Raw genomic sequence first — 14,415 nt, forward strand, 5'->3', positions numbered from 1 at the left:
AGAAAAATAAAATCTCATGTTCTCAATGAAAATAAAAAGGAAAATTATCTTGAAAGGAGCCAGTATAATTTGCAATAGATACCCCAAATAGCATAATTTCCATATTCATAAAGGGAAAAATAATTGAATTGCAAAAAATAGATCATATCATGATAATAATATAATTTTTTCATCTACCTCAGAATACAAGAAGAGCAAAATGTTTTCTCAGTTTCAGAAAACAGAAAGGAACCATGTTTGGAAACTATAACCCAAGGGGCGTGACTTTGATTCTTGGCAAAATTCTGGGACAGGTGATTCAAAAAGATGGATAGTAAAGAGAGTAGGTTAAAACTGGTGTCCTCCAGAGAATTCAGAGTGATTATGAATCAGTGATATGTAACCAAAACAGAGAAATGTTAAGGAGTACTTGATGTCTTTCATGCTGTTCTTCTGATCAAGATAGAATAGATGGTAGATTCTGAAAGAGTTAAAGGACCAAATCAAAGAATAGTCATTAATGGGTCGATTAAATAGTGTAGAGGTGAATGCTTAACAACTGCCGCTCTGGGGGTAAAAACATGCATAACATATTTCTAACTTTGATGTGCAACATTGAAATTTTCTGTATTACTTGTTTTAAAATTTTTTTGAAGCCACTGGCCTTAAGTGACTCAGCCAAGGTCACACTGGGAGGTCATTATTAAGTGTCTTAATAATGTTTGTCCTTCATTCTTTTTTTTAAAAATTATATTTTTATTTTTGTACAAATGGTATTTTTAATTTATTTTTATTTTTATTTTTTTAGCTTTTTGCAAGGCAAACTGGGTTAATTAAGTGGCTTGCCCAAGGCCACACAGCTAGGTAATTATTAAGTATCTGAGACCGCATGTGAACCCAGGTACTCCTGACTCCAGGGCTGGTGCTTTGTCCACTATGCCACCTATCCATCCTGGTGTTTTTTATAAATTACTAAACTAATCTTCTTTAAAAGTAAACATAATACCCACTTACCCCCAAAAATATACACCCTCATGAGCAATAAAGTAAAAGAAAGAGGGAAAAAATTAAAATTAAAAAAATAATAGGGACAGCCAGGTGGCTCAGGGGACAGAGCACTGGCCCCTGCAGTAAGAAGAACCCGAGTTCAAAGCTGGCCCCAGACACCCAACAAGCATCCAGCTGTGTGACAATGGGCAAGTCAACCCAACCCCATTGCCCTGCAAAAAACCCCCAAAATAATAATAGTAATAATATTAATAACAATAGTAGTTCAGTCTGTGTTCCAACACCACCAGCTCTGCTGTGGGTGGATCACATTCTTTATGAAAAGTCCATCACAAAAGCTACTTCCATGTTTCCTTCTGTTGCTATTGTTGATCGCAACTCCCTCCATTCATACTTCCCCACTACCATGCACTAAATTTTCTCTCTCCTTTCACTCTGTCCCTCTTCTTCAATGTGCTGTGGGGTAGCTGAGTGGCACAGCAGACTGATGACCAGCCCTGGGGCCAAGAGGCCACGAGCACACATACCACCCCTAAGGCCTAGCAACCACCAGGTCCTGGAAAGCCATCCAATCCCAGCCCCTTGCAAGAAGTAAAAAAGAAAATGTGTCATATCTCACCACTCTCCCGCATGATCCACTCTACACCCCCTTCCCCCATCCTCCTTCTCTCCTTACTCCGGATGTCTATATCCCATTGAGTATATATGCTTTTTCCTCTCGGAGCCACCTCTGATGAGAGTGAAGGTTCCCCCATTCCCCCTTGCCTTCTCCCCTTCCGTATCACTGAATAGCTCATTGTAATAAAAAAAATCTTATTATATGAACTATCTCAGCCAATACTACCTCTCCTTTCTCTTACTTCCATTACATTTCCCTTTTAGCCATTGACTCCAATTTTACAATATATTATATCTTCAAATTCAGCTCTCTCCTGTGCTTCATCTATAAAAGCTTCTTCTACCTGCTCTATTAAATGAGAAGTTTTAGATGAGCATTATCAATATCATTTTTCTATGCAGTAATACATGCGGTTCATCATCATCATCAAATCCCTCCTATTTTACTCTACTCCTACACTCTCCACCTGAATCCTTATTTGAACTTCAAATTTTCTGTTCATCTCTGGTCATTTCAATAGGAACTTTTGAAATTCCCCTGGTTCGTTGAAAGTCCATTATTTCCCCTGGAAGAGGATGTTCAGTTTTGCTGGGTAGTTGATTCTCGGCTGCATTGCAAGCTCTTTTGCCTAACAGAATAGTATATTCCAAGCCCTAAGAGCCCTTAATGTAATTGCTGTTAAATCCTGTGTGATCCGGACTGCAACTCCATGATATCTGAATTGTGTCCTGGCTGGTTATAATAATTTCACATTGACTTGGGAGTTCTGGAAATTGGCTATAATATTCTTGTGGTTTTTTTTTTTTTTTGGTTTTTTGGATCTCTTTCTTGCTGAGATTTGTGGCTTCTGTCAATTTCTATTTTTCCTATGCTTATAGGGTATCTGGACAATTTTCCTGTAGGAATTCTTTAAAAAGGATATCAAGGTTCTTTCCCTGATCATGACTTTCAGGTATCCCAATAATTTTTAAATTATCTTTTCTGAATCTGTTTTCCAGATCAGTTGTTTTTTCAAGGACATATTTCACATTTTCTTCTAATTTTTCATTCTTTTGGTACTGAAGCATTCTCTTGATTTCTCATAAAGCACGTGAATTGGATTTGAGTCAGGGGGGACTGTGTTAAGTCATTAGCCTCACTTTCTCCTCCAGAGCTATCTGGATCCAGTGGCCAGATAGGGTTCAGGATGAATGGAGATGACCCTGAATATGAGGCAATAAGGGTGCAGTGACTTGTCCAAGGTCACACAACTAGTAAGAGTCAAATGTCTGAGGCTGAATTCAAACTTCTGTCCTCCTGACTCCAAGGCCAATGCTCTAACGACTGCAACACCTTGCCGTTCCTTCTGTATCACTTTCTTAAGTCTAAACAATTAGGAAAAAACAATGAATCAAGTATTGATTTTTTTTAGTGTTTACTAAATTCTTTTTAAGTTTTTTTTTTTTGCAAGGCAGTGGGATTAAGTGGCTTGCCAAAGAACACACAGCAAGGTAATTATTAAAAGTCTGAGGCCATATTTGAACTCAGGTACTCCTGACTCCTAGGCCAGTGCTCCATCCAGTGTTTTCAAAGCTGCCCAGCTTTTCTTTGCATCCTTGTAGGTTCTATTTTGTTCTCTGCTGTGCACTTTTTACTTTATTTTTTTCTCCCTCTTCCCCAAGTGCCCTAAAGTAGACTGCAATTAAATACATATATATGTGTGGGGTTTGTGTATGTATATGTATATATGCTTACATATATGCACTTTGTACTTATATATATAAATATATATATATATATATATATACATGCATATACATTTTCTCTTATAAGAATAAAGAATTTGACCTGAGTTCCTTATAACTGATCTTTAATTTTTACCTTATATTTCATCTGGATCTTATATGTTAAATTTGCCAATACATTCTGCTTTTTTTGTTTTAAATTTTTAGTCTTCCAGTTCAATAAATGTCCATTTTTTAAATTCATAATTATACCTAACTTTTCTGTGCGTTGTAACTTCAGATCTTTTGCTCTACAAAATATAGTATTTCAAGACCTACAATCCTTCATTATAGTAACTGCTAGGTCTTGTGTAATCCTTGTAGCTCTATGATATTTAAATTGGTTCTTTCTTGTTACTTGCAATGTTTTGTTCATAATCTGGGAGCTGTTAAACTTGGTTATCATATAATCCTGTAAGTTTTCATCCTAGAATCCCTTTCAGGTGCTGATTGGTGAATTTTTCCTATTTGTTTTGCTTTATTCTTCTAAGAACTTCAGGACAGTTTTCAATAATATTGTTTTATAATATTGTATCAAGAGTACTTTTATCATAGTTTTCAGGTAGTCTGACTTTTTATATTATTTCTCCTCCATCTGTTCTGTAAATCTTTCGTTTTACTGATGAGAAATTTCTCTGTCTTGTATTTTTTACCTATTTTTGATTGTTTATTTTTTTTCTTGGAGTCTTAAAAATAATCAGCTAAGGGGCAGTTAGGTGGCGCACTGAATAGAGCACCAGCCCTGCAGTCAGGAGGACCTGAGATCAAATCTTACCCCAGACTTTTAATTCTTACATAGCAATGTGACCTTGAGCAAATCACTTAACCCCACTGCCTTGTAAAAACAAAAAAAAAAAATCATAACATCTCCTTACCCAATGGAATTATTTTCTTCCCTCAGTGTTTGATTCTGTAATTCAAATTGACTGACTTTACATAATATTCTTGACTTTCTTGATTGCTCTAATTTTTTTTCTCAATTTCTCTTACTTGATTTTTAAGGTCCTTTTAAATTTCTTCCAAGAATTCCTTTTGTGCCTGGAAGCATTTGACATTTCTCATTGAAAAAGGAGTAACTTTTTTTAGCTCCATTATCTTCCTCTGAACATGAACCCTGATTTTCCTTAGCACTATAGTACTTATCTATGGTTGGGTTCTCTCTCCTCTGCTTATTTTAATTTTAATTTCCTTTTTAGCTGCTATTAGAATAATCTTTTCATTTCTTATAGTAAACTACTATCTATCACAATCACATACCACAATTTGTTTAGCCATTTCCCAACTGATGGATATCACAAGGCTTTTCAGTTTTTTGGCCATCACAAAAAAAGAGCTGGAAAAAAAAATGTTTATTTTATCTTTTTCTTTTCCTTTGATATCTCTGGGATGCAGACCCGGTAGTGGTATTGATGTGTCAAAGGATATGCAGGTTTATAGGCCTTTGGTCATACTTTCAAATTGTTCTCCAGAATAGTTGGACCAGCTCAGTTCACAATAAGACCAACAAAGTTGCTTTAATTACATCTTCAATGGTGATATCTTCATTCTTTTCATTTTTGGTACTGGTAATTTGTTTTTTTTTTATTTTCTTAACCAAGGTAACCAATACTTTATATATTGTATTGATTTTCTCATACAACCAACTCCTAGTTTTATTTATTAGTTCAATTATTGTGATTTTTTACTTTCTATTTTATTATTTACTCTTTTGATTTTTCAAGATTTCTGTTTTGTTATTAACTGGATCTTTTTAATTCATTCTTTTCTAGTTTTTTTTTTAAATTGCATGCCCAATTCATTGATTGGCTGTTTCTCTTTTTATTTATTTTATATATTTATTTTTATGTATTAAGATATGTAAATTTTTTTCTAAGTATTGCTCAGGTTGCATTCCAGTTTTGGTATTTTGACTCAGTGCTGCCATTTTCTTCACTTAAATTGATTGTTTCTATGATTTGTTCTTTAATCCCCTCATTCTGTAGGATTAATTTCCAATGAATTCTTATCTATCCTTCTAAAGTCTTTTATTAAATGTAATTTTAAATTCATTATAATCCAGAAAGGGTGCATTTAATATTTCTGCCTTTTCTGTATTTGTGAGGTTTTTAATGACCTAATACAAGGTCACTTTTTAAGGGACCACGTACAAGCTGACAAAAATTTGTATCCTTTTCTATTGTCATTCAGTTGTCTCCATATCTAAATTTTATAAAATTCTGTCTGTCATCTCTTAACTTCTTTCTTGTTTATTTTATGGCTAGATTTATCTAGCTCTCAACGGGGAATGCTGAGATCCATTATTAGAAAAGTTTTGCCATTTCCTTGTATAGCTCATTTAGCTTTTTCTTTGAGCATACGGATGCTAAGCTATTTAATCTTCATATGTTTAATATTGATATTAATTGTTTATGCTACCTTTTAGCACAATATAGTTTAATCGATTATCTTTTAATTAGGTCTATTTTTTTTTTGTTTTTGCTGTGTTTAAGGTCTTTATTTCTACCCCTGCCTTTTTTACCTCAGCTGAAGCATAATAGTCTACTCTGGCTCTTAATAGGAACTCTGAGCATGTCTCTCTATTTCAAGTATGTTTCTTGTAAACAGTATGATGTTAGGTTCTAGTTTCTTATCTCTTTTGCTATCTTCCTCCACAAAATGAGTGAGTTCATCTCATTCAAACTCAGTTATAACTACCGTTTTCCCCTCCATCCTGTTTTCTTCTGCTTATTCTTCTGTCTTTCTTTTTATACACTGTCCATCCTCAAAAGCTTGTTTTGGTTGTGACCAATGCATTCCTTAATCTGTCCTCCTTTTATCACCAATTTTCCTTCTGATTAAGGTTCTTTCCTACTTTCCTGTAGGGTAAGATATATTTCTATGCCAAAGTGACTGTATATATACTTCCCTCTATGAACCAGCTCTGATGAGAGTGAGGTTCAAGTACTGCCTGTCACCTCTTATTTCCCCTCTAATGGAATTCTTTTTTTTAAGGTTTTTGCAAGACAAATGGGGTAAAGTGGCTTTCCCAAAGCCACACAGCTAGGTAATTATTACCTGTCTGAGGGCAGATTTGAACTCAGGTCCTCCTGACTCCAGGGCAGGTGCTCTATCCACTGCGCCACCTAGCCACTTCTCTCCAATGTAATTCTAATGTAAAAACTCTTTCTTGTGCTCTTTTATGTAAAATAATTTCCCGTATTCTTCCTCTCCTTTTCTCCTCCTAATGCATCCTACTTTCTCATCCCTTCATTTTCTTTGAGATCATCCCAACATAATCAGCTCACATTCTATGTGGAGCTGCTTTTAGAATGCCCTCACTCTGCATCTGTACTTCACAGTATCTCCTCCCTTCCCCAAAAACTCTTACTGTATGTCTCAAAGGGCCAGGGTCCTCCCCTCCCTCCCAAATTTCTGGGATCCATCTGCAATCATTCCTTTTATATTTGGTCTGCATCTGTGTAAGAACGTTGTCATCTCCCCTTTCCTAAGTAGGGATTGCTTTTTTCATTGCACTTCTATCCCCAACACCCATTATAAATGGTTGGTAACAAATTACATGTTTGGAGATTGGGAAGTGATGAAGATGACTTAAGGCCCACTTGGGGTAAGCCAGTTCTCAAGCCAGGAGCCCCCCTGCCATCCTACCCCCAATCAGTTGAATGACTTCCATTATCCTGATCCTGGCTTTCCCAAACATCTTGGTCTTAGATTTGCCAGCATAAGGCTCACAGTGTCCTCTTAGGTGTCTTTTTCTGGCTCACAAAGACTGGTCTTCTCAGGAGCTTTCAGAATGCTGGAAACTTTTTTTTTAGGTTTTTTCAAGGCAAGTGAGGTTAAGTGGCTTGCCCCAGGCCACACAGCTAGGTAATTATTAAGTGTCTGAGACCGGATGTGAATGCAAGTACTCCTGACTTCAAGGCCAGTGCTTTATCCACTACTCCACCTAGTCACCCTGAGAATGCTGGAAAGTTTTAAGTCGTACCCCAAGATGACTCTTTGCCTTCACATGGGCTGGCTAGACCACATTCTCCCTTCCATTATATTGCTAGCTCAGTAAGACCTTGGAGAGGAAAGGTCAGCCCAATCAAAGCATGACATGGGCCTGGGATGGGGCTCATAACTCTGGGCTCATGGGGTCAGTGGGATGGTGTCTTCATTCAGAAGGCCTTTACCTGTCCAGGACCTATGCTAAGTGCTCTTTTCTTGGGTCTGCCTCTCTTTCTAGCAACACTGCCCTCAGAGGTGGCCACCACTTACCTCGGAGTACTTTGCCAACTCCTCAGCAGGCTGCTAGGCTAGCTGCTGCGAGCTGGAGGCTTTGGGCAACTCTGGGCCTGGCTCTTGCCATTAAGACCCCCTACTTGGGCTTCCAGGCCAGCGAAGAAAGTGGTCTTAGAACCAAAATGTCATAGGAAGAAAGGACCTTAGCACCTAGAATGAAGAACTAGAAGAAACCAGGGAACAGAGGCCACTGGGGAAATTGGGGACCTCAAAGCACTGGGTCATTGAATGGGAGACATGACAGGGCCATCTATGGACTACACACAGTCCATTGGAGCAAGAAGGAACCTGAGAAAATAGTGGAGCTCAAAGATTCTTAGAACATAGACCAAGAGGGGACCTCAGAAACGATAAAAGAGAAACCGACAGACCTGAGCATGACCACATACCACAGTACAGCTAGACATGGAATGGATGGGTGTTGGTCCAAATCTAATCTGACTCCCTTATTTTACTGACAAACACCTGAAATGCAGGGATGGGGAGGGACCTGGGCCAAGTTGCAGATTTCATGAGTGACAGAGCCAGGAGAAAGGAATGGTAGATAGTCTTATGTTATGGTCAGGGATACAAAATCACTATGGCTAGATAAGTTTGAATCAACTCCCTGCATCCTCAATCTCTATCTTGGCTATTCATGTGCACCTGAGATCTGCCTGATGTTCAGTGGGTCTCCCTCCAACAACATATGTGTCTGCCTGCCCACACTAGGGGGCTGCTGGTCCCATCCTCCCCCTCCACCCTCACCATGGGAGGGTCCACACCATGAGCTAGTGAGCCTTCCTCACTTTCTTCTGCCATGACAATGGTACCAGAGAAGCACTGGGGTCATCTACCTTTCATCCCTCATCCTCACCATGTGACCAAACCATCTGTTCTTCCTATCATCTGCTTCCCTCATGACATCCTTAAAATCCCTCACTGGTTCTGGGCTGCAGTTTGCAACACTGAAAAATGGACTCCCTGAAAAAAAAATACCAAAGAAATTAATCAATCCACAAGGCAGCAATAAATATTAGGATAAAGCAAAATGACTGAAAAATGCGAGAAAATGAAAGATAAGTGATATTTTTTTTTAAATGACCTGGAGAACAAGCCAAGGATTTATTTAGGAACCACTGAACTCTTGAAAACAATGTTTTTTTTTTAAAAAGCTTAAGTCAATATATTTCAAGAAATCATGAATAAAAGCCATCTGGATCTGTTAGAACCAAATAAACAAAATACATATTGAAAGAATTCATCCTTCATTTTCTGAAAGAAAAAGTCTCAAGGATGTAAAAACAAAAATTCAGAGCTCCCCTGCTAGCAAAATTACTCTAAGTACTAAAAAGACACAAGTGAAATACCCAGGTACTACAGTGAGGATCATACAAGAGATGGAAGTTTCTTCCAAAAATGAAAGGAAATTTAGGATACAATATTCTCAAAGGAAATATATGTGAGACAAAGACAAATTACAATATTTTTAGATTGCATAATCACGCAGGCCCTTTAACAGAATACAGGATTCCTGATGAAAAGATTTGAGCTTAGTGGGATTTCTAAAATGCAAATATAATAGTACAGCAAAATCTAGAAAAGTAAATTTTTTGAAGGAATTGATGATCTAGATTCTAACAAAAGGAAAAGATATAAGGGTCCCTTCAAAGCCTAAATACTGCAAGGAGTGATGAGGAAGTTAAATAAGAAAAACACAGAGGACCCTTGGGGTATGCATTGATATTCTTCTGAGGGTTTTAAAGAGAGAAAAGAGAAAGAAGTAACTATTGTGGAAAGGAAGGAGTCAAACTTGCTTTTTCTCATAACTGATGTTAGGAAGAATAAATGCAAGGGGCAGCCAGGTGGCACCGTGAAGGAGGAGGAGGAGGAGGAGCAGGAGGAGGAAGAAGTCCTGGGGAAATAGGCAACACAGGAACACCATTTTAATATGGATCAGATAAAAGATGAACACTGACACATACAGGTTTGGTATAGAGATATAGCAGACTCTACAGGGTTACAAGGTGGGGGTAGGAAGAAGGGCTAGATATGAAGGATAACACTGGGGAAGAAAAGTGCCACAAGTGAAACAAATTTCTTGATCCTGAAAGGTTGGTTAAAGGGGAGGGGGGGCAGAGAAAGAACAGAATACTATGTAAGGAGGGCTACCTTAGATTTCCTCTTAGAAAATGGGGAATAGGGTGGCTAGGTGACAAAGTGGATAGAGCACTGGCCCTGGAGTCAAGAGGACCTGAGTTCAAATCCCACCTCAGACACTTAAAAATTACCTAGCTGTGTGGCCTTGGGCAAGCTACTTAACCCAATTGCCTTGCCAAAAAAAAAACAAAAAACAACCAAACTAAAAAAAGAAAGGAAACTGGGGAATAGCTAAACAAATTGTGGCATATGAATGTAATGGAATACTATTGCACTGTATTATTTTTTTAAGTTTTTTTTTTTTTTTTTTGTAAGGCAAATGGGGTTAAGTGGCTTGCCCAAGGCCACACAGCTAGGTAATTATTAAGTGTCTGAGACCGGATTTGAAGCCAGGTACTCCTGACTCCAGGGCCAAGCTTTGTCCACTGCACCACCTAGCCGCCCCTATTGTACTATATTATTTCAGAGAATCTTGGATGATAGGAACTGGCAGAGAATGAAATGAGGAGGACCAGAGGATCAATTTATAAAAGTACAACAACGTTCAAGAATTTTTTAAATTCTGAACTTAAATAATAGAAAAATAGCATTTTCATGCACAAAAAAATACAAAAAAGATGTCATAGGTGAACCATAAATTTACATTACATATGGCTGGCTTTTTATAAAGTATAGAATAAATTCTACACATTACTTTCAAAAATGCCTTGCTCACCTCTGCTTCCTTTTGCACAGCTATTTTTATCCTCTGTACATATTTAAAGACATTTAAAGGATTCTCTTGTATTTTTGACATTAAGACTTTCACCCCATGATTCCCCCCCCACATACACATTGAAAAGAGAGAAAGAAAAAACCAGTATGAATGCAAAAATGAATTCACACAATGGCCATGCCCCAAAATGTCTCTCTAGCCCTCCCTCTGGGCAGGTAGGTAACCTGCTTCAACAAAGGTACTTAAAAAAAACATGGTTATAGCATTGATCAGTTCCTGAGGCTTTCAATATTTTTATTTAAAGAAAATGACACAAATTTCAATTTGAAAGAATTTCTACTTAATACCCAATGGATCACTTTACAAGAAAAACTACTTTCTTCCACTTCTATTCTCTCTTAGGATGTAACACATAAAATAAGCCTCACCCCTTTGGAGAATTAGCCTGAATAAACTATAGGGAAAGAAATGTGTTTGTCTTTTCCAAACTAGCTGCAAACTGTATTGCATAGTAACGTCACAATTTTTCATGGAAGACAGAAGATTTCACTCTTTTCCTTTAAAAATTGAATTCAAGTGACACTGAACATCCATTTGCTTTGCAATATCAATGAAACCAGACTTAGGGATAAATACCTCTCATCTCTCACCTTCAAACACACACACACACACACACACACACACACACACACGCACAAACACAAACACACACAAAAACACACAAATAAATCATCAGACAGCCCAAAATACCTTTTCTAAGATCATTAGATCATTTCCCTGAATTTGTCTATTTCTTTTAGTTAAATACAGACCAGGAACTAAGGAAAGGCAAGACTTGGCTTAATGTTTAAAACTATGTACATATTCATACATCAAGTTCCCCCTCCCCACAAAGTCTGCTGGATACCCCAAAGTATTCAGACAGGCTTCTCTAGAAACAATAATTAGAAAAGCTTTCCATGGCTCTTCCCAAAACTGGTCAAGAACAAGACAAGTAGGAGGTGGGTGAGAGACAAACTTTCCTCCTGCACCCACTTGGGGGGGGGGAAAAAGACCCTTTCCCACTGCAATCAATTTATCAGCTGTCTAGTTTATCACATTTGGGATTTTTAAATGATAATTTTTAAATTTACCAACTAAAAATGTGCCCATTAATTGACCACTTGCCTTCATCTCCCTGGAGATGTGGCTGGTTAGTCCCCATTCACATCTTCCTCCTGCTTCTCTCAGGTAGATGCTTGAAAAATTAGGAACTGATTTTCACAAAGGACACAAACAATTCATCCCACCAGGCCATTTGCTCCCTTCAGCATGGGCCTCCTAGTTTTCTTACCTCCTGGGAACTGGAAATCCCACTTTTCCCCCTTCAAATTTCCCCCTTTTTGTCATAACAAAAGCTGGCCCCAAGGGCATCAACTTTCAGGCCAGCCCACTCTGAATGAAGGGGCTCCACACAACGCCCCCCTCCACCCATTGCCATTTCCCTATCAAGACAACCAAGACAAGGATGGGGACAGAAACTTACTCTTTGCTTCTTTCTCCCAAAGATTCCTGCAGATGGACCCATCCCAATCTGGTGGACTCCCGGTTGCTCTTTGTGATGAATCAGATCCTAACTCCTAAATAATTTTTCCTCAATCTCATTGCCTCCCCAAACAAAATTCTATTACATTCACATTGAAGTCATTAAACAATAAAATTTAACATTTCTCCAGGTCTACCTGGCACCCCAACCCTTTTCCCCTTTCAGTTTCTTAGTCAGATTCTACACATTCTGGTTAGAGTCCATAATTTTTTTTTTTTTTTCGAATGGTTAAATCTGGTCCAGGAGTTGGGCTGGGAAATTATCGGATTCTAGTGAAGAGATTGAGGGCACATGCAGATTTCTTTTCTGAATGAGTTTTACGAAAAACGTTCCAAAACCTCAGCCTCTTATCTCCAGACACTGTAAATATGGTCTGGCCATCAGGAGACAATGCCATATACAGAAGTCGATAGCTGTGACCTGGGAGTTTGGCTACCTCATTCCTGGAAGGGTATTTCCAGATGATGATGTGGTTTTCTGAGTAGCCGTGAGTACTGACCATCTCATTGTCTTGCTTGGACCAGGCCAGATTGCACACTTGGGAACCCGTATCAATGCACTGGAGGGGATGCCCCCTCAGGATATTCCAGAATTGGATGCAGCAGTCGACTGAACCACCTCCCGATGCCAACAGGCCATGCTGGTGGGGAGACCACACGAGGGCTTTCACAGCTGCCTTATGATTGGTGTACTGCTGGAATGGCTTTAAACTATGAGAATTCCAGATTTGGAGCCTGTTGACATTTCCACCGGAGGCCAGCATTTGGTGATCTGGGGACCACCTCAGTCCACATACCTCCTGCTTGTGGCCTTTCAGCTTGCGTTGAGAGTGCGGGGAATTTAGCCAGATGTCTCTCTGGAGGATCTATCGGTCTCTGCTCCCTGAAGAAATCTCGTCCCCATTCCAGGCCAATGAACTGACCCTGTCTGTGTGGCCCTGTAGTGTAGTCACATTCTTTTGACTTGTCACGTCCCAGATCTGCACAAAGCCACCAACAAGAAGCCTCTTTCATACCAGTTCACTGAGGTCACAAAGTCATCTTCCCCAAAGAGGTCACACAGTTTAAATATCTGGCTTGTAGTAGCATTCCACAGGTAAACACAGGTGCCCAGGCCCACTGTGATGACACTGAGCCCAGACCAATCCAGCAGGTTCAGGTCGTAGTCATCACAGAGGTCAGGGGCCTGGAGGATGTTGAATGGCTTTTTGGAGATGTTCCTGGTGAACTGCCACATGGATGTTAGTAAGGTCTGACTTTCGTTGCTGAGAGGTGAGAAAGCATAGGGTAAGACTTCACTGTCAGGGTTGTAGCTCCTATGGGACACGTTATATGAGTAGGTGAAAAGATTCTTTTTATTCTAGTCAAGATACAGCTCTTGGTCTTCTGTTTTGGGATCCTGGAGTTTCTTGATCCCTGCTCCCAGCAGCTTCAACAGGGCAGAATAAATGAGTTCACTTTTTTTGCTACCCTAGTTAGGATCATTGGTTTGGGGTGTCAGACTGAGAGGTCTCTCAGAGTCATACTTGCTATAGAAGTGCAGGCCCCAGGTGGCTCCAGCCCTAGAGGGAATGAAGCGGTCCCCAGATATGTTGGAATGAGATGCGGAATAAATGGGTAGTGACAGATTCAAGCTCATCTTGGCCCCAAGATAGTACTAATTCTCCAGGGACCAGATGAACACACAGTCTCTGATAAACTCAGCTCAAGTCCAAAGTGACCCCTGCCATTGTGGAAGGTCAGACAGATAGAGAAAAACACACTAGTGGCCTTTAGAGAGTCTTGTGGGACAGTATTCTTTTGATATGGGTCTGTGGAGATGTGATGCCTCTTGGTGGCTCAAAACTAGAAAGGAAGGTCAAGGCTAGTCTGGGAAGAAAAGAATTTAGGTTAACGGTAGAGAACAGGAGGCAAGGAATGAAAGGTACATACCAGAGTCAACACGAATGGGATGGGGATGTCTCAACAAGACAGGAGATCTCAGACTTTTGGCCAAAGTCAATTTGATAGAAGAATTTTCAAGGGAATTCAGACCTGAGGAGAAAGAGTAAGATCAGTCTAGGACAGGGCTGTGGTCACAGGTGACCCATAGGGCGATTTTATGTGGCCCAGTTTTAGGTTTACTAAATGCTTTAGTAAATGTAGACGGACTACCACAGAGTTCTCCCTAAAATGGCAAATCAAATTATTTTAGCTATTGTTTTAATAAAAATTTTAAAAGTAAGCTTGCACATCCCTTGTCTAGGAGAAATAATGCCTGGGGATGACTTGGGGATGGTCATGGTCAGACTCTGATTGGAGATGTCTTTCAGCATCTTGGGATATGG

General features: G+C 39.1%; 1 pseudogene; it reads right to left on the bottom strand.

The window, feature by feature from the left end:
* Positions 1 to 12,348: 12,348 nt before the first annotated feature.
* LOC141503209 (fizzy-related protein homolog pseudogene) lies at positions 12,349 to 13,818 on the bottom strand (annotated as a pseudogene).
* Between the last annotated feature and the right edge of the window lie 597 nt (positions 13,819 to 14,415).

The sequence above is a fragment of the Macrotis lagotis genome, chromosome X, assembly GCF_037893015.1.
Source record: "Macrotis lagotis isolate mMagLag1 chromosome X, bilby.v1.9.chrom.fasta, whole genome shotgun sequence".
Classification (NCBI taxonomy): Eukaryota; Metazoa; Chordata; class Mammalia; order Peramelemorphia; family Peramelidae; genus Macrotis; species Macrotis lagotis.